Consider the following 21,804-nt stretch of genomic DNA (forward strand, 5'->3'; position numbering starts at 1 on the left):
CGGCACTTCCACAATACATCATTGCCAAAATTCAACAAAAACGACGTCTTCTACGTCAATACAAGGCCAACAGAAACCCACTTATCAAAACAGAGTACAACCGGATCTGTGCCAGGATAAAGAGGGAGATATCTGTCCTAACGGCTCGCCGGTGGGAAGATGCTACCTCAAAACTGGACTACAGAGACGGAGGTAAATTCTGGCAAAAATTCAAAGTCCTAACAAAACAAAAATTATCTCAACCATCTCATCTGTTGGTCAACAATCACATAGTCAATTCCCCAGAAGGGAAAGCCGAAGCATTCAGAAATTCGCTTCAAAACAATTTTCAAACGCCAGATAACCCGAACTTTGATCGCATATTTAAATTCAACACAGAATACATTGTAAATGTTACTCTCAACCACTACATTCCAGTCTATGATCCTATCATGGACCCCCTCACAGACAGGGAAACGGAGAGCTTTTGCCAAATCGGCAAAAACAGCGCTCCCGGACCTGATGGCATCAATCGAAGGTGCCTCAAAAAACTTCCAGAGAGTATCATTCCTCTTCTAACTAAAATATTCAATGCATGTCTCAAAAACAGCCACTTTCCTACTCCTTGGAAAGTGGCCAACACCATCATGCTTTTGAAAAAAGGCAAACCCCCAACCGACGTGGAATCCTATAGACCAATTTCATTAATCAATACTCTGGGTAAGGTTCTTGAGCTAATCCTAAAAGAGAGGCTCAATAACTTTCTCGAAAACCACAATATCATACCAAAATTCCAATATGGATTCCAGTCAGGAAAATCTACTAAACATGCATTAATAGACTTCACTACCAAAGTTACTCAAACCATCAACGATGGTTCATTCGCCATAGCCACATTTCTGGATGTGCAGAAGGCTTTCGACCAGGTCTGGCACGACGGGCTTGTTCGGAAACTTCTGGACATCGGGCTTCCATTGCAATTTACCAAAATTGTACACTCCTACCTCCACAATCGTACTGTCAGAGTGAAAATATGCGATCAAAAGTCCACCCCCTTCACTCCACAAGCTGGAGTTCCCCAGGGTTCAGTCCTAGCGCCGCTGTTGTACATCATCTACAACAGCGATATCACTAACCAAAATATCCCAGGTACTCGGCTGTTTCTCTATGCAGACGACACGACTCTGCTCTCAACTACCTCTCGATACAACCCAAGACTCCTCTTCAGAAGAGCCCAGGCTCTGTTGGACGGCGTCGGCGAATGGTGTTGTAAGTGGAAAATCACGCTCAACGCGAACAAAACAACAACAATTGTGTTTCGCGCCCCTTCTGTGTCAAATAGAATCATTCGCAATGAAGACGACCAATATCCTCTGAGTTTGTTGGGAGAAAGGCTTGTCGTTAGCCCGACTGTGAACTATTTGGGAGTTCTGTTTACCAGGACTCTCAACTGGGACGCAGATCTAAAGGCAACTTTAGACAGGGTAAGGAACAGGGCCAGACTTCTCAACGCTCTCTCTGGAAAAATTGGCAAGACACACAAGAAGACTCTCATTCACACTTACAAGACCTTTATTCGACCCGTCATGGAGTACAAGTCATGTATCTACTCTCTTTGCTCTAGACAAAAACAAGAGAGGTTGTTGAGGACAGAGCGCAGAGTCTTGCGTAGATGTAACTATGAGCACTGGCGATATCCCTCAAACGAAATCCATAACATCTCGAACATCCCCAAAATCACCGAGAGAATAAACTCTCTGAACAGGAACTTCACAATCAAAGTAATCAACGGCCCCCCTTCCGACACACAAGAATCTCTCAAATGTTCCTGTTCATCTTCCGGCCACGTACTCTACCGAAAGCCCAAACGCAAAAAGATTCACGTACCGTCCGCTCTAATGCAAACATGCATTGACGAACTCCCGGTAGAGTACGAAAACATCCTTGAGGCTACCCCGTTAGCCTACCGTACCCACCTCTAACATTTCCTCTTCCCTACCCCGAACAGGGAGAAGTTGGTTTTTTGCGGTTTCCCAACTTCATTGCACAATTATACCTGTTCGTCCCAAGAAAATAGCCGCAACTATTTTCTCCACTCGAACGCTCACTGTCCACGCTGCGCTCAAAGCCACCTCCTGACCGCCGACGAGGGACGCAGGTTCGCCTGTCGTTGTACAATGGTTTCTAGGGAGACTGGTCGAGAGCAAAGCACGGACAGTACACGTAAATGTCTATGGAACCAACAACAATCCATCAAACTTTCTTCTCTGTTGTCTTCTAGCCCTCTGGACACCACCGTCCGGCATAACCAAGGATCCAAGAACACCAGGACACGGTGCTTGCCCCAATGTGTTTTTCGGACTGTTTGCTTTTGCTGCCAACACTAAACATTCACCACAAACCCTGAAGAGGACAAAATCCTAAACGGGGAATCACATTGTATGCATTTCTTCTTAACATTATCAAGACAAGCAAATCAAAACAATGTAGTAGTAGTCCCGTAGCTCTGTTAGTTCCAGATGGAACATCAGAAACGTCTAATTCAGGATAGAAATTTTCATCATTTGCAGCCAAAAGTAATGTTTTCAAAAAAAAGCGCGTAAACGCAAAGAGTTTTAAATGCTGTAATAGGTGGAATACGTTTAGGATTGAATTTAATACGAATAAAAAAATGAACAAAAATCAAAAAAAAAATTATTAAAAAAGATAGGTGAGAAAAAGGAGGTCTGGGGTGCAGCTGCACCCCGCACCGCCTTACGAGGGTTAACTTTCTTCGTTGTAATTTTTCTAGAGTTTTTATCATTACTTGGTAACCATGTCTATTATTTATTTGGATCACTGTTGATCTTCCATCATATGTTGATAATTGCACTTTCTGATGCTTCCTTATTATCTTCTGGTGTCTTTGGATTTGTGCTTTTGTGGTTTTTTCCTTTTGTATTATTTATTTTGCATTGTTTTGTGCCGATTCTTGCTTGTTTACTTGTTATTATCTTTTCTTAGCATACTTCTGCCTACTCATGCTTTTTCTTTCTTTTTTTTACTATTTGGATTTTCTTTCCCGCAACACTCATTAGTTTTGCTTTTTCTGGGACGTTATTCTTCAGTTTTATTTTTTTCTGTGTGTTTTTCGCTTGAGCTTTCTATCCTGCAGTTTCATCTGGATTTGGCTATTACTAGTGATAGTATTATAGTCGGTTCGCTAAACTCAGACACAACTGGCTAGTTATTTTAATACGTATTTTTTTTGTTTTTGGCAAATTTTTACAAAATTGGCAAAATCACTAACTATTTAGTAATTATTAAATATTTAGTAATTTTGCCAATTTTACCAAATTGGCAAAATTACTTACTAAAATCACTAGCCAGTTGTGTCTGAGTTTAGGGAACCGACTATACCAATGTTTATATAGTAATAGTTGGTTAACCCAATAGATAAATTTGTTTGATTCTAATTGAGACCATCATTAGATATCACCAATATTTCTGTCAGGGTGACAACGTCACGCGTAACCAAGATACATCCAAAATGCATAGACACCAAGTTGGATACGATCCTATTCATAACACCCCAACTCGCATACATATTAAGAAAACTAAATATTTATATGGAATAATATATTTATAAATTGAATTAATGATGTCCTGCTATTATATTATGTATAATGTATAGTAGCATGACATCATTAATTCAATTTTTCAATATATTCATCCACATATTTATTTTTCTTAATATGTATGCGAGTTGGGGGTTATGAATAGGATCGTATCCAACTTGGTGTCTATGCATTTTGGATGTATCTTAGTTACGCGTGACGTTGCGACCCTGACAGAAATGGTGGTAACGTCTGGTGACTGTCTCAATTAAATCAAAGAAATTTATCTATTTAGGTTGACCAACTATAAATAGTATGTTCTTTAACGGTAAAATATTGCAAAACCACTAAATTTTAAAGAGCCGCTTGGATTGACATGAAATTTGGCATACACAATTACACATAGCTAACGGGTCAAAGAAAAAAAGTGATATTGTGCCGATGTGTGCTTTTGTACTAGGGGCGAGTTTCACCCCCTCTTGGGGGTGAAAAAATATATGTAAAAAATAAATCCGGAAATCGATAAACTGAATAATTCTAAGCAACTTTTGAACTATAGAATTTTGTGAACTTGTTCATTTTTCAACAAAATAACAACGTCTTTAGACAGTTTTTCGCCAAACTCATAAAGTAAGTATTTGATCGAAAAAAATATTCTCAAAAAAATATATCCTTTAACTGCATACATTACGTTTCTATACTTAGCAGAAACAAAGTTATAGTTAATGAAAAATAGGATCATATTCGTCAAATTCCAAATCGAATATTTTAACTTGAAATATCCAAAAAATTAAGCACTTTTTGGGGAAAACTCATTACAACTTTTTAAACTGTTTAAAAAAGTTTTATTTTGTTTTACAAAAAAACATTTCTATCATCAAAAATAAACAAGTTAAGCTCAAAATAAAGTTAGTCCCTTTTCTTTTGGCAAAAAAATGGGGAAAATCACCCCCTAATTAGCATCTTAAATGAACGTAATCGTTACCACTTGACAAGTTTGTTTACTCCTGTATGTATTGTTTATATAATCTGTAAGTTTCATTGGTTTTAACTCCTTATTTTTGATAGGGCTGTAGTTAAAAGGGCTCGAAAGATTCACTAATCACCAGTGTATTCAAATTAGATACACCAAATCAACCAATTTTTGTCTAACAATAAAACAAAAAATACAAAATATTTAGAAAAGCAAGTTGACTTTTTTACTGTTTCAGATTTTTGGTATCTCTAACAATTTTGTCAAACTCCACCATTGCCTGGTCCCAAGCCCAGGATGAGAAAGGAGGAGGGTTGTGCGTGAGGTTAGCGACCTCACCACATAAAAAATAATATTGCTAAAGAAACCTCTACAAGCCTCGGGAATAGGACGGATAACGCGACGACGAAAATGGCCACGGAAATGGATTTGAGAAAAACAACGTACATAGGATGTTGGAATGTCCGGACAATGTTTGAAACAAGTAAAACACATCAAGTGGCAAAAGAAATGGATAAAAATAACATTAGTATATTAGGATTATCTGAAATTAGATGGAAGGGATGTGGAAAAACAAGAATTGAACACGCCAAAACGGTTATATACTCGGGAAAATGTGGCGAAAAAGACCGACACGAGAGTGGTGTTGCATTCATGATTTCAAAAGAAGCAACAAATGCCCTAATAGAATGGGAAGCCATCTCAGATAGAATAATAATGGCTAGATTCAAAGCGAGATATAAAAATCTAACAATTGTTAATGTATATGCACCAACAAATGAAAAAGAACAGGACATAAAAGATGAGTTTTACCAACAGCTGCAGATGGCATACGATAAAATACAAAATAAATATAAAAAAGATATTGTGATGATAATCGGAGATATGAATGCCAAAATAGGAACGAATAATAGTGGAAGAGGAACTGTAATGGGGAAAGAAGGATTGGGACAAATTAATGAGAATGGTAACATGTTTATAGATTTCTGCACCCAAAATAGTTTAGTCATAGGTGGAAGTATATTTCAACACAAACGCATACATAAAGTAACATGGACATCCCCCGATGGACAAACACACAATCAGATTGACCACATAACCATAGATAAGACATGGAGGCACTCACTCTTAGATGTTAGAGCAATGAGAGGGGCAGACATAGGGTCCGACCACATGTTGATTAGAGCTAAAATCAAACTCAAACTAGCCAGAAGCAAGAAAACGCCAATGTAACAACGAGAAAGATATAACGTTCAGTGGCTCAAAGACGGAAATGAAAGTACTGAAGAATATAAGACCAAGTTAAGAGAATTATATAATAAAACTTACAACACAGAAAATGCCACGATAGAAGAGCTGTGGGATAAATGCAAGTATGTATATACACAAGCAGCAAAAGAAACGATAGGAATACAAAAAATAAGTAATAAACCATGGCTATCGAGAAGCACGTGGGAAAAAATAAACGAAAGGAAACTACTTAAATGTAAAATGCTACAAAATGATCTAAGAGATAGGGAACAAATGAAGAGAGAATATAGAGAGAAAGATAAAGAAGTTAAAAAAAGTGCGAGAAACGACAAAAGACAATATAACGAAGAACTGTTAATAGAAGCAGAAACAGCAGCAAAAAACAACGACATGGGAACTCTATATAAAACGACGAAAAAACTAAGCTCGCGCGGAAAAATGAATGTTGAGCATATAAAAGACAAGAACGGGAAAATGTTGAAGAATGAAAAGGAAATAGTTGAGAGATGGATCGAACATTTTAGAGAAGTATATGCCAACAGAATAATAGAACACGAAATAGAAAATGAAGAAATAAAGGAAGAACTAAGCTGCACCGAATCGGAATTCACAAAAAAAGAAGTAAGTAAAGCAATACAACAGCTGAAAAGAGGGAAAGCAGCTGGAATAGATAACATTACCACAGAACTACTGAAAGCAGATAGAGAAACATCGGAAGAAATCCTGTATGTACTAATAAACAGAATATGGCAGGAGGAGAGAATACCTGATGATTGGAAAAAAGGTATAATTGTAAAGATACCCAAGAAGGGAGATCAAACGAATTGCAACAATTGGAGAGCAATAACACTACTTTCTACAGTGAGTAAAGTCATGACAAGGATGATACTAGAAAGAATGAAAGAAACTATAGACCAGTTGTTAAGACCAAACCAAGCGGGCTTCAGGAGTAATAAAGCATGCACAGATCATATTAACACATTAAGAAACATTGTAGAACAAACAATAGAATGGCAGAGCAAAATCTATATAAATTTCATTGACTTTAGACAAGCCTTTGACCGGATTAACAGAGAAAAAATGTGGGAAATACTAAAGAGATATGGAATTCCATTAAAATATATAAGAATTATCAAAATGTTCTATGAAAACTATACCGCACAAATCATGCACAATGGGAAACTCACAGAACCAATCAACATAGACAGTGGAGTCAGACAGGGGTGTATTCTATCTCCAACCATATTTTTGATCTTAATTGACTGGGTCATGAAGAAGGCAACGAAAAATAAAACAGGAATTAGATGGAATGCTTTCAGTCAGCTTGAAGATCTAGACTTTGCAGATGATATATGTCTGGTGTCCGAAAAAAGACAACATATGCAGAAAAAACCAGAAAAGGTGACAAAAGAAGCAAGAAAAATAGGACTAGAGATTAACACAAGAAAAACCAAACTTATGAAGATAAATACGGAAAGAGAAATGGGTATATTTATTGAAGGAGAAGAAGTAGAAAATGTACAGAAGTTTTGCTATCTGGGAAGCATAATTGACGCTAGCGGTGGAATAGAAGAGGAAATTAATGGAAGGATAACTAAAGCCCAAAATGCGTTCTATATGCTGAAGAAAACATGGGAGTCCAATAAATTAACAACCAAAACCAAAATCAGGATATTTAATACAAATGTAAAGAGCATTTTGCTATATGCAGCAGAAACTTGGAAAATAGAGAAAAAGATTATACAAAAGGTTCAAACATTTGTAAATAGATGCCTTAGACGAATATTGCAAATATATTGGCCAAATCGGATAAGTAACAAGGAACTTTGGAGAAAAGCTAATCAAGAGCCGATAGCCAAAACGATAAACAGATGCAAATGGAAGTTTATTGGACACACATTAAGGAAAAATGAAGATGATATAACCAAACAAGCCCTGGATTACCAACCAACTGGAAAAAGAAAACAAGGCAGACCAATGACATCCTGGAAAAGAAATATTACCAGAGAGCTAGAAGACAATGGGTTAACATGGAAAGAAGTGAAAGCCCTGGCCAGAAACAGAGATGAATGGAGGGGGACTGTAGAGGCCCTATGTTCCAAATGGAATCAAGAGGAGTAAAGTAAGTAAAGTAACAATTTTTAAGTTAATTTGAAAAAATGCATTTTCTCCAAAATTAAAAATTTTGAAAATTTTATTTCAAAACCAATTTTTTTCAAAAATGAGCACTTTAAACTGACGAAACTTACAGATCATATAAATACAACGTAAGTAAAATAACTTGTGAAGCGACAATGATTAATATCATTTAAGTTGCTAATTAGGGGTTGATCTTCCCGATTTTTTTTGCCAAAATAAAAGGGACCAATTTTATTTTGAGCGTAACTTGTTTATTTTTGATGCTAGAAATGTTTTTTTTTTGTAAAACAAAAGAAAGCTTTTTTAAACACTTTAAAAAAGTTGTGATGAGTTTTCCCCAAAAAGTGCTTCATTTTTTGGTTATTTCGAGTTAAAATATTCGATTTGGAATTTGACGAATATGAACCTATTTTTCATTAGCTATAACTCTACTTCTGCTAGGTAAAGAGAGCTAATATTATATACACCATTTTTTTCACTTTTTTATAGGCTATATTTTTGCTAAAAATGATTTTTTCGACAAAATACTTACTTTTTGAGTTGTTTACGAAAGACCATGTAAAAACGTGTTTTTTTTTTGTTGAAAAATGAAAAAATTCACTCGAATAGTATTGACTTGATGAAAAAAACTCTTAAGTTTTCAGTTTATCGATTTCCGGACTTATTTTGGACACATATTTTTTTACCCACAAGAGGGGGTGAAACTCACCCCCAGGGCAAAAGCACACATCTGCACAATATCAATTTTCTTCGTTAACATGTTAGCTATGCTTATGCCAAATTTCATGTCAATCCAAGCGGTTCTTTAAAATTTACAGCAAAAATTGTGAAAGAATGTACTACATTATTATATTAACAATGGTATTACGTTTCTGGTCTTGTCTTGTAACAGTTTTTGCACTGGTTTTTCGACTTGTATCAGCTTCTCCGATTGTTTTGTTACAGGCTTTTGTTTGTTAATTTTCTATTAGGGAAATAATTTTTGCGTTAACCTCTGGTTAGGTAACTAAGGAGAAGTTTCAATTTTTCTGTAGTAGTTTATTTTATATTTTTTCCTGATTTATTGTCAAATAGTGAGTGCAAAAACAAGATTACTTTCACAGTTAAAATAACATTTCTTAAAAAACACTAGGTTTGTTCTTTTAAACCGTTACTCGCTACGACACTTTCGTTCCAAAACTATTACATTATATTTAAGAACATAAAGGATGGTTATGGATATAATGTTTTCTGAGAAAACAATAACGGAAAACTTCTTTGTGAAATGTTCCTTGTGAAATGATGCTTGAGTACATTGGGTTAACATAGCAAAAAGAAAAATCAAACGACAAGAGCTTTAGTGGCTGTTATTTTATAGCGAGCACTGAATAAGTTTAAACTTCCTTTTTAAGAATTTTATGTAATAAAGTTTTAGTATTATATACGCCGTTTTACATGGAGGACACTTCAGACTTATCTCTGAAAATAATCCGATTTGAAATCTAAAAATATAGCTGTAGCTTATTTAAACATCTCAAATATTTAGCGACGGCTTTCACTTACTACAAAATCAAAATATTCTACAAGATTTTTTTTATTTTTAGTAAAACAATAAATATTATGTATTATATCTTTGCTATGAACAGACATAAAAAATATCGCATCAAAATGGTTATTATTCGAGTTTGTCTATCTTTTTTTTATTGGATTAACGTGTCTCGATTACAATGATCATTGACACAGGTACAATTATACATTATTGAACAATACATACATACAATTAATACATAGATTCGAGTGATTTACATTACATGAACATTTATATTTTATTGAAAATATTTATACTTCTTAGGTAGCTTATGGTGTGGAGAATATCAGTTGGCGAGTTTAGTGCTTCATTCAGGCTACTCTTGAGTCCATGAAATCGTCGTTTATGTTGATATTTTGGACAATTGAATAGGATATGTTTCACTGACAGCTGACATTGGCAATATTGGCACATAGTAGGGTCTTCAGAAGCCATTAAATATCCGTGGGTTAGTCTGGTAAGCCCAATTCTCAGTCTTCTAAGTACTACGGTTGATTTTCTGCAGATATTCGGCGGTATAAATGTACCAATATTCGGTTGAATTTCTTTCAGTTTCGAAGGCAGCCTATTCCAATGGGTTTGCCAGCAGTTGCCTGTTAAATGTTTAAAATGACATTTTAAATCTTTGTCTATTTGGATACATTCAGGATCACCCATGGGAGGGTACCCAGATGATTGTCGGAATGACTCATTGAGAGGTCATTGAGTTAATTGAGTCATGGATGGCTTTAACAATTGGATGTCTTGTGAAAATATTTTTTATGGAATTGATAGATCCTAAGGAGTCAGTGCAAATTGCTGGAGATGCGTAATTATGTGATAAACAGTTTATTGCGTGAAGTATTCCTACTAATTCAGCTGTATGAATGTTGCAAAATGATGGGAGTGTCGATGTTTTGATGATTTCTGTTGAAGTTGTGACTGCACAACTAACTCTGTCATTATTCTTGGAGCCAACAGTGTAGATTATTAGGTCAGAGTGTAATTGGCTAACAATATTTAGGAACATGTGTTGGAGAGTTAACGGATGAGTTTCGTGTTTGGGATATTGACTTAAGGTAGTATTTATTTTGGGGATAGTTTTATTCCAAGGAGGAACGGAGGAAATCTTATTGGGGGAAGTAGCTGTCAAGTCTATATTTTGTAAAAGCGGTGAGAGTAGTTGTCGATTCGTGGGTAGTTTGCCCAAAGTAAGACAAATATTTTCTTGGGGGTTAGCTATCAAAGAATATACTAAATTACTGGGAGTGGCTGATATCCTAACAGCGTAGTTAAGTAGTAGCTGCTGGCGTCTGACCCAAAATGGAGATTCATTAGCTTCAACGTGTAAATTATCTGAGGGAACGGATCTGAATGCTCCCAAGCATAGCCTCAGAGCACTGTTGTGTATCGGATTCAACTTTTTAAATCAGAATTTGATGCAGTCATGTACAAAAAACAACCATAATCTAACCTGGAACGAATCAGGGATCTGTATATTATCAGTAGTAATTGCACAAGAGCTCTAAAATTATTGAATTTTTCCCGAGTGACACTTTGACAGTTTTAATTTCACGAGCCAAAGGCGAGTGAAATTATGTCAAAGTGTCACGAGGGCAAAAATTCTATATTAATTTTAGAGTACGAGTGCAATTTGTTGCGATTTTTTCATGAATAAAACTGTTCAAAACCAAAATTTTGTTGTAATTTATTTATGTAAGTACAAATTAGTACAATTAACCACAAAGATTTTATAAATATTTGACGATTGAAAGTCATCACTTTTATAATTTTTAAAACATTAATTGTCATTAATGTCACTGAATGTATTTTTTCGTAGCAACAAAGGGCATCTGACGTAATATACTTAACGAAGGGCAATTATCAAAAATTATCGATTTAATTCAGATTTCTGTAGCTTTCTAGTGGTCAGAGTCTCCTATGAATGAAATAATGAGCATCATTTTCTCTTCTGCTCCCCATTGATGATGTGCAAGTGTTTTCAAGATGTTTAGTTTACCAGCACAGTTGTCCTTTAGATTTTTTAAGTGTATTTTCCAATTTAACTTCTGATCAAATACTAGCCCCAAGATTTTATGATGATTTACTGTGGGTAAAGCAACATCGTTTAGATATATTTCCGGGTTAGGAGCACTTGATTGCTGTCTGGTAAATCTTAGTATTTTAGATTTTGAGTTGGAAAGTTTGATGCCATGTTGTGTTGACCAGGAATATACGTTGTTTACAGCATTTTGAATAAGATTTGATGTACTGGATATGCTTGCTCCACTACAGTAAATAAGTAGATCATCAGCGTACAGTAGAGCTTTTACTGGTTGATCTTGTTTTCAATGAAGCCTGAAAAAATTTTCCAGTTAGCTTGAGGTAATTTCCATCTTGAAATTTTTGCTCTGGGTTTGCTGATGGAATTAGAAATCAACATAGGAAAGCGGTTACTATCATAAAGGCAATCCATTGTGGTCCAAGTTAGAAGTGGTGTTAACCTTGGATCACATAAGCTGAGATCAATTGAGGAGAAAGTACCACTAAAAATGTTGAAGTGTGTTTTGGATCTAGTATTTAAGACGCAGATGTTCGAGGAGTTTAGAACATTTTCAACGACTTTTCCTCTGCCAAATATTTTTTCCGATCCCCAAAGTGAGTTATGGGCATTAAAATCACCTACTAAAATAAAGGGGGCTGGAAGTTGATTAAATAAATGTATTAGTTCAGATTCAGTAAGATTGTGGGAAGGTGGTATGTAAATGCTACAGATAGTAAGTATATTTGGGCACCAAAGAGTAACCGCAATGGCTTCTAGTGTGGTAGTTAAGTGTACTTCTTGACAATAGTAGTCTTTAGAAATATATATCGAAGTGCCTCCACTAGCTCTAATGTAATTTGTTCTTAAAAAGTGATGTGCTTCAAAACCATTAAGATAACCCTTGTCCGTTTGCTTGAAGTTTGTTTCTTGTAGGCAGATAATGTGAGCATTCGTGTCCATATTTAATTGTTGAATACGTTCTGGACGGGGGTAAAAACAGTCGCAGTTCCACTGGATTAAATTGAAAATGATTACTTTATATTTCTGATGTGGCTGGACATTCAGAGAAATGGTCTTCTTCGAAATTGTCCTGTGAGGATACCGAGATTATGCTTTCTGCGTCAGAATTACTTGAGCCTAATTCCATTTTAATTTTTTTTTAATAATTATAGTGAGTCGATTTTTGAGAGATCCATCTGTTAGTGATTTGTGGATCATGGAAATATCAGAGAGGAGATCTTCTATATTTTTTGTAAACAGAAGTGCTTCACTCAGTGGGCTGGATTTACCGTAACAATTCTCTAAGAAAGCTATGAAGTTATCGACCGGTAACATAAAAGAATCTTTTTGGTAGTGGTCTCTGATTGCATTCTTGGATTCCAAAGATATTTTGCAGTCATCGTGAATTGAAGAGTCCCTTTTGAGTTTCTTTTTGGGTTGAGTTGCTTTTTTTGTGGCTTGCTCTGGTATGATAAACTCTGAATTAGTTGGTTGTTCTATTTCTGACGAGTCCGATGACTTTGGTCTCTTTGCACCTTTTGAATCTATATCAATTTTTTGCGTGTCATTGGGAGTTTCAGAATTATGGTCTTGTGAAACTACGGGTGGTGTGGTTAGACTTGCAACTTGGGAAATATCAGAAGGAGGGGAAGGTGTTTCGTTTGAATTTTCTGATTGATTAGATTCAGGGGTGGGGCAATTTGATGCAATGTGGCCAGGTTTTTTACATAAGAAACAAATCATCTTATCTGTGAATACAAATATTCTATGATCAAGATTGTCAAATGGAACAATCAGGGATGTTTCAACTTCAGGATTATCATGGGGTGGCACAAAATATACTTGCCTACGGAAGGACAAAATATGGTTGTATTCTTCTCCTGGAATACCAGCTCGTAGAAATGATATTGAAGAAACTAGCTGAAGTCCTATATTTTTCAGGGCGGTCTCTAACATTTCATGTGGTATTGAGGGACATATAATAGATATGATCAGTCGTTTTGCTGGTGTGACTAATTTTCTTACTGACGGGATATGGCTTCCGATGTTAATAGTAAGGTTTGTGGAAATAAGCTGCTCAACTAGGTCGATTTTGGTTAAATAAATACATATTCTGCTATTTGAGATCCTTGAGGCGAAACATATATTTCTTGGTCCGATAATGTCTCCTATAGATTTGACGTAGTCATATAACTTAAGGTCTTCTTTAGAGTGCATCACTACGGCTTGCTGGGGAAGGATACTTTCGGTGGTATGTTTTTCTTTACTGCTGCTGTGTACGAAGTGGAAGGCTGTGAGGTGTTTGTCATTGTGGTGGTATCTTCGGTTGGTGAACTCATATTTTTTTTATTTAGGGTGCCCTTGTAGTCAAAAGCAACCCTGGAGATGATCTTTTATTTTTAGCTTCTATTTATGTATACTATGTTGAGCAACCAGTAATTACTCATCGTAATTCTGGCTGCCTATCTACAGCTGATTAGTTGTTCCAATAATAGGTTTGTTGTGATTATTGATAAGAGAAGCAAAAAGTGGTTTAACAAATATGGTGTTGTGAATATTTATATTTAGTGCCAGTAAGTGCAGTAAAAGTAAATTTAACTCACCGAAATATCACCAGCAGGGGCAGAACACAATAAATTCACTTCACTGTGACTCCTATCAATTAATATCAACTTTTTCTCCACCAAAAACTGCAAAATATTACAGAGGTCGTCCATTGCGAAATAACTGGTTCTAGCTCGATTAGGCCAGTCCTTTCTTTGTTTTTGTCTTTTAAGTTTAATTGTCTTTTAATGAAATTTTTACACAAAGATTTTTGAAGTAATACTTCTTGGGCGCGATTGAAAGTGAATTTAAACACTACAAATTAATGCTTACAACTGATATTCATAAAAGCATCCTTCAATTTCATGGTCATTATAGGCTATTGATTATATGCTTTAGAAAGGAACTACAACGTTAACGGGATTTTATTGTTTCATGTGGTCAATGGACCTATAAGTATGAGAAAACTACGGAGTGCTACCAGTTAAAGGGGTGCGTTTTTGAGAAATGTGTGAATTAGTCCTTAGGCACAGGGTGTCTTATTAAATTTACTATCGAAATATCACCTCTTATAGTCAAAAACGTTTTTTTACAAAAATATATTAAAAATAAAGCAAAAAAACCCGAAAGACAGCAATTTATTTTATTATTTTTAACCTAACACGATGTGTATGTATTATGGGCCATTTAGTCTTAAAGTTAATCATATTATCAAATAATTTATTAGTTGATTAGTACAGACATCTAAGGTATATTTCCTTATAAATCCCATTGTAAAAATTTTCAATTTTTCCTTTTAACCCGGCATTGGTCGCTAGGTAGATTATTACGCGAGTGGTTGCGCGTGAGATTTTCTTTCAAATATCCACAATTTTGCCTTTTTTACAAAATAAAATTTTGAAAACAAATTTTAAACTTTATTTATTAACTAATAGAAAGAATATAATAATTTAAAATAATATAGATAATGATTTGATAAGATACAAAAAAATAATCGGAATTAAACCAATATTAATCAATCTCCGTATCTTCACAATTTACGGCACAGCACACAAGTACAACAGGAATCCTCTTATCTGGACAAATTGGTTGATGACAATAATTACCATTTTTTTTTACATTATTTCAGGTTTTAAGTGGGAAAATAAAATTAATTTTTATACACAGTTGGTGGTACACAGTATACCATTTTTTAATATCATGATTAAATTTTTTTGTGTTTGTGTAACGTGTATGAGGCGGTTTTTTCTATTTTTTGCTGTTTGGGGTTTTACGGAGAACAAAGTACTTAGCAGTTTTAATGAAAATTCATATTTATACTCTTAAGATGCTCATGCTTAAACCTTAATGTAGCGGTACTTTATTAATAATTGACCTAAGTAAAAAAAGAGTTTTGTGCTTCTTTTTTTACAAGATTTCTTTTTTTATTGTAGGATTGGCTCCGATGATGATGTTTATATCGAAACCGCTCAGCTAAAGAAATAAATTATTTACACTCTTTGACATACTACAGGGTGTATCAAAAATAAAGATCATAAATTAGATTAAATATTCTGGGACCAAAAATACTTCAATTGAACCAAACTTACCTTAGTACAAATGTGAACATAAAAAAGTTACAGCCCTTTGAAGTTACAAAATAAAAATCGATTTTTTTCAATATATCGAAAACTATTTGAGGTTACTTATTAAAAATGGACATGTGGAATTCTTAGGACAGGAACATCTTAAAAAAATTTAGTGAAAGTTGTCCACCCCATAAAAATTTTATGGGGGTTTTGTTTCCTTAAACCCCCCCCCCCCAAACTTTTGTGTACGTTCCAATTAAATTATCATTATGGCACCATTAGTTAAACACAATGTTTTTAAAACTTTTTTGCCTTTTACTACTTTTTTGAAAAGCTAGTTTTTATCGAGTAATTTTGAATATTTGTCAAATCCACCACATATTTGTATACAGTTAAGGGGATGGGTACGCAATCCTGAGAAAACTAATAATATTTTTGAAAAATTTAAACTCAGAATGAAAGATTACCTTCTTACCGAGGGCTGAAAGTCCCTGAAAACTTCTATAATATTTATTTTAATAAATTACAGGGGTGAAAACCTAAGAGAAAATGTAGTGTGATTTTTAATTTTAAATATCCCATTCAAAAGAAACTTTTTATTTATTCTAAGGGACTTTCAGTCCTCGACAATAATTTAGTCTTTCATTCTGCGTCTAAATTTTTTAAAAATATATATCAGTTTTTTCAGGTTTCGAAAAAAATGGACACCATGTCCGTGCTGATATTTTCCAAATCGAATATTCGCTATCTTTGCCACACAACGCACTGAGTCAAATAGAATATGATGACAAGACACAGTGACAGTTTTAAATATTTGACATGGCATCGGGAATATTTTGAGTTGTTGATTAAATAACATTGAGAGTGTATTTGATAAATAATTAATTTAAGACGTGAACTTAATAAAAAGTTATTTATTGTTTATTATTTATGGAAGGATCCAAGCAGAGAATACATCAGGATATATGCTGTGATCCAAGTATTTTTTTGTTAAAAATTGTAAGAATTCCATAGTAACAATATATTATTAAAAAATCACTTTTCCTCTTTTCTCGATTGAATATTAGTTTTTGTTGTACATATAAATTATTACAATCACTGAATCACTGAATACATGATTAGGGACAAAATTATCACTTGTATTAACTGAATTAATAATTAGCAATTATACAAATAACAGTTATCCAAGAACATTCAAAAGCCATCTCTTTAAAGTTAATGATGACATTTTCAAGTAGAATGACGTTCTAGTAATGTTTACATATCCATACCAGTGTGAATTTTACTACACGTAATTTTCCGTGTAAAGACAGAAAAAGTAGAGATAGCCGTAAAATATTTGCGAATTATGTACCGATGGCCTTATCGGAAAAATACTAAGAGGCAAAAAAGTTTTAAAAACACTGTGTTTAACTAATGATACCGCAATAATAGTTTTAATGGAATTTACACAAACATGTGGGGGGTTTAAAGGCACAAAGCCCCCAAAAAATATTTATGTAAACATATTAAAAAAGAAGCTGCATCTCGATTAAAACTAGTTTATCCAAAAAATCCTGATAGGCAATAAAGTTTTAGAAACAGTGTGTTTAATTAATGGTGTCACAATAATAATTTAATTGGAACGTACATAAAAGTGGGGGGGGGTTAAGGGTACAAAACCCCCATAAAGTTTTTATGGGGTGCACAAATTTTACTATAATTCCTTTTTAAGATGTTCCTGCCAGAAGAATGTCACATATCCATTTTCATTAAAAAATCTCTAATAGTTTTCGATATATCGGAAAAAATCGATTTTCATTTTGTAAATTCAAAGGGCTGTAACTTTTTTGTGTGCATATTTGTACTAAGGTAAGTTAGGTTCAATCTATCTATTTTTGGTCCCAGAACATGTGAGTTTATTTATGACTAGTATTTTGTTACACCCTGTAACATATTTTCATTTCCTTCAATTACTTAATAACTTAATTAGGTCAACTATTATTGTACTTTTTTAGGTATTCACCCCTGGGTGAATACTCTCTGTGTTACTTTCTTAATACTCAAACGTATTGTTTATTCTTCGCAAAAAAATTGATGTCAAAAAAATTCTTTAGTCAACTCCACTTTGTATCTGTTATATATTTAGTAGTTAAGATCTAAGGCTACTAATGTATACCTTAGTTACTAGTGTTTTTTATGTGTCTACATTAATAGAGTATTCGTATTCTACAGTATATCGCAGTCGCTTCTTTATCAATCTGACTGTATTTCTTTTCGGCATTGGTTAAGGTTCTTGACGCAAAAGCTATCGGTCGTTCTGAGCCGTCTTTATCTATGTGTGAAAGGACTGCTCCAAGTCCTGTTGGTGAAGCATCCGTGGCTATGATTAGAGGTTTTTTCGGATCGAAATATGTTAATACGTTTTCACTTGCAATTTCCGTTTTAATTCTGTTAAAACTTTCTTCGCATTTTACACTCCAGGTAAACTTGTTATCTTCCTTCAAGAGTTGATTTAGAGGATTTGATATGGATGCAAGATTAGCAATGAATTTGTTGTAGTAATTAGCCATACCCAGAAAAGTTCGCAAATCATTTATATTCGAAGGCCGTTCCATACCTATTATAGCTTTCATTTTGTCTTTATTCTTATGGAGCCCATCTTTGTCAATTGGATGTCCTAAATAGTTTATGTTCTTTTTAAAAAATAGGCATTTTTCTTTATCCACCCGTAGGTTATTTTTTTTAGCTTGGTAAGTACCTCTCTAAATCTTTGTAATAGCTGGTCTTCTGTTAATCCTTGAATTATTATATCATCAAAAAAGCATTGTACGCCTTCTAAACCTTTAAGTAATTATCCATGAATCAAAATCTGCCCTGCATAAAGCCAAATTGATTATCGGATATATCGGTTTCTTCACGTATCCGTCTATCAATTACTCTCTCCCATATTTTCATGGTGTAGCTAAGTAGTTTTATAACCCTGTAGTTTGTGCATTGTTGTATGTCTCCCTTGTTTTTGTAGAGACGTACTAATATACTGCTTCTCCATTCGTCTGGCATTTGTGTAACTTCCATAATTCTATTAAATATACCTGCTAGCCAACTTATTCCTGTCTCTCCCAATGCTCTCCATACTTCCCCAGGAATATCATCTGATCCGGCTGCTTTTCCTTTCTTTATTTTTTGAAGCGCTTGAGCCAATTCCTCGTTTGTTATTCCTGTAACCATTGCTGTTACTGTCTACGTTAAGTCCACAGGCTGTCTGTCAAATTCTTCATTTAATAAACTGTCAAAATACTTTCTCCATCTCTTTTTGACATCCTTTTCGTGAATTAGTATTTTATTATTTTCATCTCGGGTATATCTAATCTGATTAAAATCTCTTGCTTTCTTTGCTCTCTGTTTGGCTATTTTATATATCTTTGCTTATTGAAGTTGATCGTATAGGTTTGAATACGCTTCTGCTTTAGCTTTTGCTACTGCTACTTTCGCTTCCTTTTTGGCGACCATATAGTTTTGAAGATCTATGTCCAATCTGGTTTCTTGCCACTTTTTATTATCCATTTTTATTATCCAAAGTAATTATCCATGAATCTTTGACATAAACTGGGAGCCACTTCTTCACATTCACTGGAAGCCACATTCATTTGAGCAAAAATATCTTCTATGATAAGTATCGGGTATTTTTCGTCTTTAATAACTCTATTTAAAGTAGTTTTGTAATCAGCACATAGTCTTATACTCCCATTAGGTTTAACAATTGGTTCAATGGGTGTACCCCAATTAATATGGTCGATTTTTGTTATAGGTAATACGTTCAGAACTTAACCGTTCTATTTCTGCTTCTACTTTCGATTTTAGAGCGTATGGAATTCTTCTAGACTTCAGGAAATTTGGTTGTGTATTTTCCTGTAAGTTCAAACGAGATTTGAAATTTGGTATTTTTCATAGCTCTGACCTAAATACTGATGTTGCAAATTGTTCAAGAAGTTGGTCTAATTTGGGTATTTCAACAGTTTGTATTTTTCGCACATCTGCCAATTCAATATTTATTCGTTTTATCCAGTTACGTCCGCATAAAAGATCGACATTTTTAGCTATAATATATAATTTGCTGAAGAAGGTTTGGTACTTGTAGTTACATTTAACATACTAATGTCTACCTCAGTTACTATAGCCCAGTCGGAATACCATTTGACCTTGCATTAGGAGCTTCCCCAAATTTTATTTTTATAATGTATAACTTTTCGACAAAAAATACACAAACTGAAATTGTTGAAAATGCGATTTTCTGTAATTTTGTTTATTATAATTTTTTTCGTGGGGTCCATATTTTCCGAGTTATGGGGAAAAAACTGTGACAGTTAAAGCATAATTATTGATATATTGAATTATCTCGTTTATTATTACCTTTATAACAAATTATAGCCTATACAAAAATGAATAGAATAAAATTTTGTACAATTTTGATCTCTTTCATTTTTTTGATAAAATCAATATTTAAGGTAGTACGTATGCGGTAAAAGCGCGAGCGTAAGACCCGATTGATTTTAAAGCAATTGTTTTTGTTCAATATCTTCCCATTTTCAACTTTTCGACAAAAAGTGTAAGGACTGAAATGGTTGCAATTACGATTTACTACAATTTTTCGAGAGAAACAGTGGCGGGTCTAAGAGGGGGGAATGGGAAAATTCCCCCCAACTGGGTCCAAAATTAAAAAAAAATGTTGAAATAATAAAATATGTTAGCTGATGCGAAACTTAATTATCGACAGACAAATTCAACGAATAAAACCCGCTAGTTAATAAAATTAAGTGAACTTAATGCATATAAGTTATTTTTTATGTTTTTTGTGTACTTAGTTTGGTTGATGTATCATTGGAAGTTTCAAAAATTGTATAAAATATAATTCTCTTTATTTTTGTTTATCCACAATTATGTCGTAAACTTAATAATAAATGAGACAATTCAATAATTATGCTTCCGCTCCGCTTCCACTATTTTCCTCCTTAACTCGGAGAATATTGATCGCATAAAAAAATTGTGGACATTAAATTGTAGGAAATTGCGTTTTTAACAATTTTAGTTTCTACCGTTTTTGTGGAAAAGTTGAAAATGGTGGAGATATTGAGCAACAACGGTTCTCCTTTAAAATCAATATGGCGGCTAATGCAACAGCGCAATTCAGTCGAGATTTTAAATATACACTACTTGTAACAAAATCGAGGTTTTGTTGTGGCAGAATAGATATAGCTTTAAAGGATAATTATTTATTTATGGAAGTTTCCTCAAAATAGGCTAGCTGGAAATTGAAGAGACTAAACAGTAGGACTCAGGGAAGGATCAGGCCGTATTTGCACGCCCTAGTAAGACGGTACCTAATGAAATACTGGAATGATAAAGAAAATAAATGAATATAAGGAGTAATGAAAAGAAAGGGAACTACTGACCAAGAAGATATTCAGAAGTAGTGTTGAGCGCCAGGGAAGGATTTTATAAATTCTTCTCCACGTGACCTATATTGCTGTACCTAACTGATACTATTAAAATGGTACTATTAAAATGGTAGGATAATAAAACATATAAGTATGTACAACCACATTTAATAAAAAAACCTATATACCCTATATTCGCGGTGTGCAAGTACTTGGAAAGGGAAACGAGAAACGACCGTGCGCGAGTCGCGTAGAAATATTGCAACTATCTTAAATAATTCATATTGTCAATTGAAATTGTCAAATTGACGTATATTTCATACCTTCTGTCATAGACGCAGAAAAATTATATATTGCTCCACAATATTGATATGATATGCAATTATTATATAAAGGTAAATTTAATTAATTGTATTTTGCTTGCAGTACTGCATTTTAATAACTGATTTTATTTACTACATACAATTGTTTACGTTTGCTAAACATAACCTGCATCTTATTTTTTCTTCTTATTATTTTTTTGGACTATGGTCTTGACAATTATCCAACAACCAGGACTAATATAATTGGCCAATATAATTAAAAGTGCGAATAAAAGTACAGAGCGTAGAAATAGAGGTCGCTTTGCCGAACTTGCACGGTCCCAATACAATTTTTACACTAGGTAATTATCCGACGTACTAGGCTAGTACACTGCTGTCGATAATGCAGGTTTTACAGTAGAAAAAAAATATGTAATGAATTTAG

The sequence above is a fragment of the Diabrotica virgifera genome, chromosome 5 (genome assembly GCF_917563875.1).
Source record: "Diabrotica virgifera virgifera chromosome 5, PGI_DIABVI_V3a".
Classification (NCBI taxonomy): domain Eukaryota; kingdom Metazoa; phylum Arthropoda; class Insecta; order Coleoptera; family Chrysomelidae; genus Diabrotica; species Diabrotica virgifera.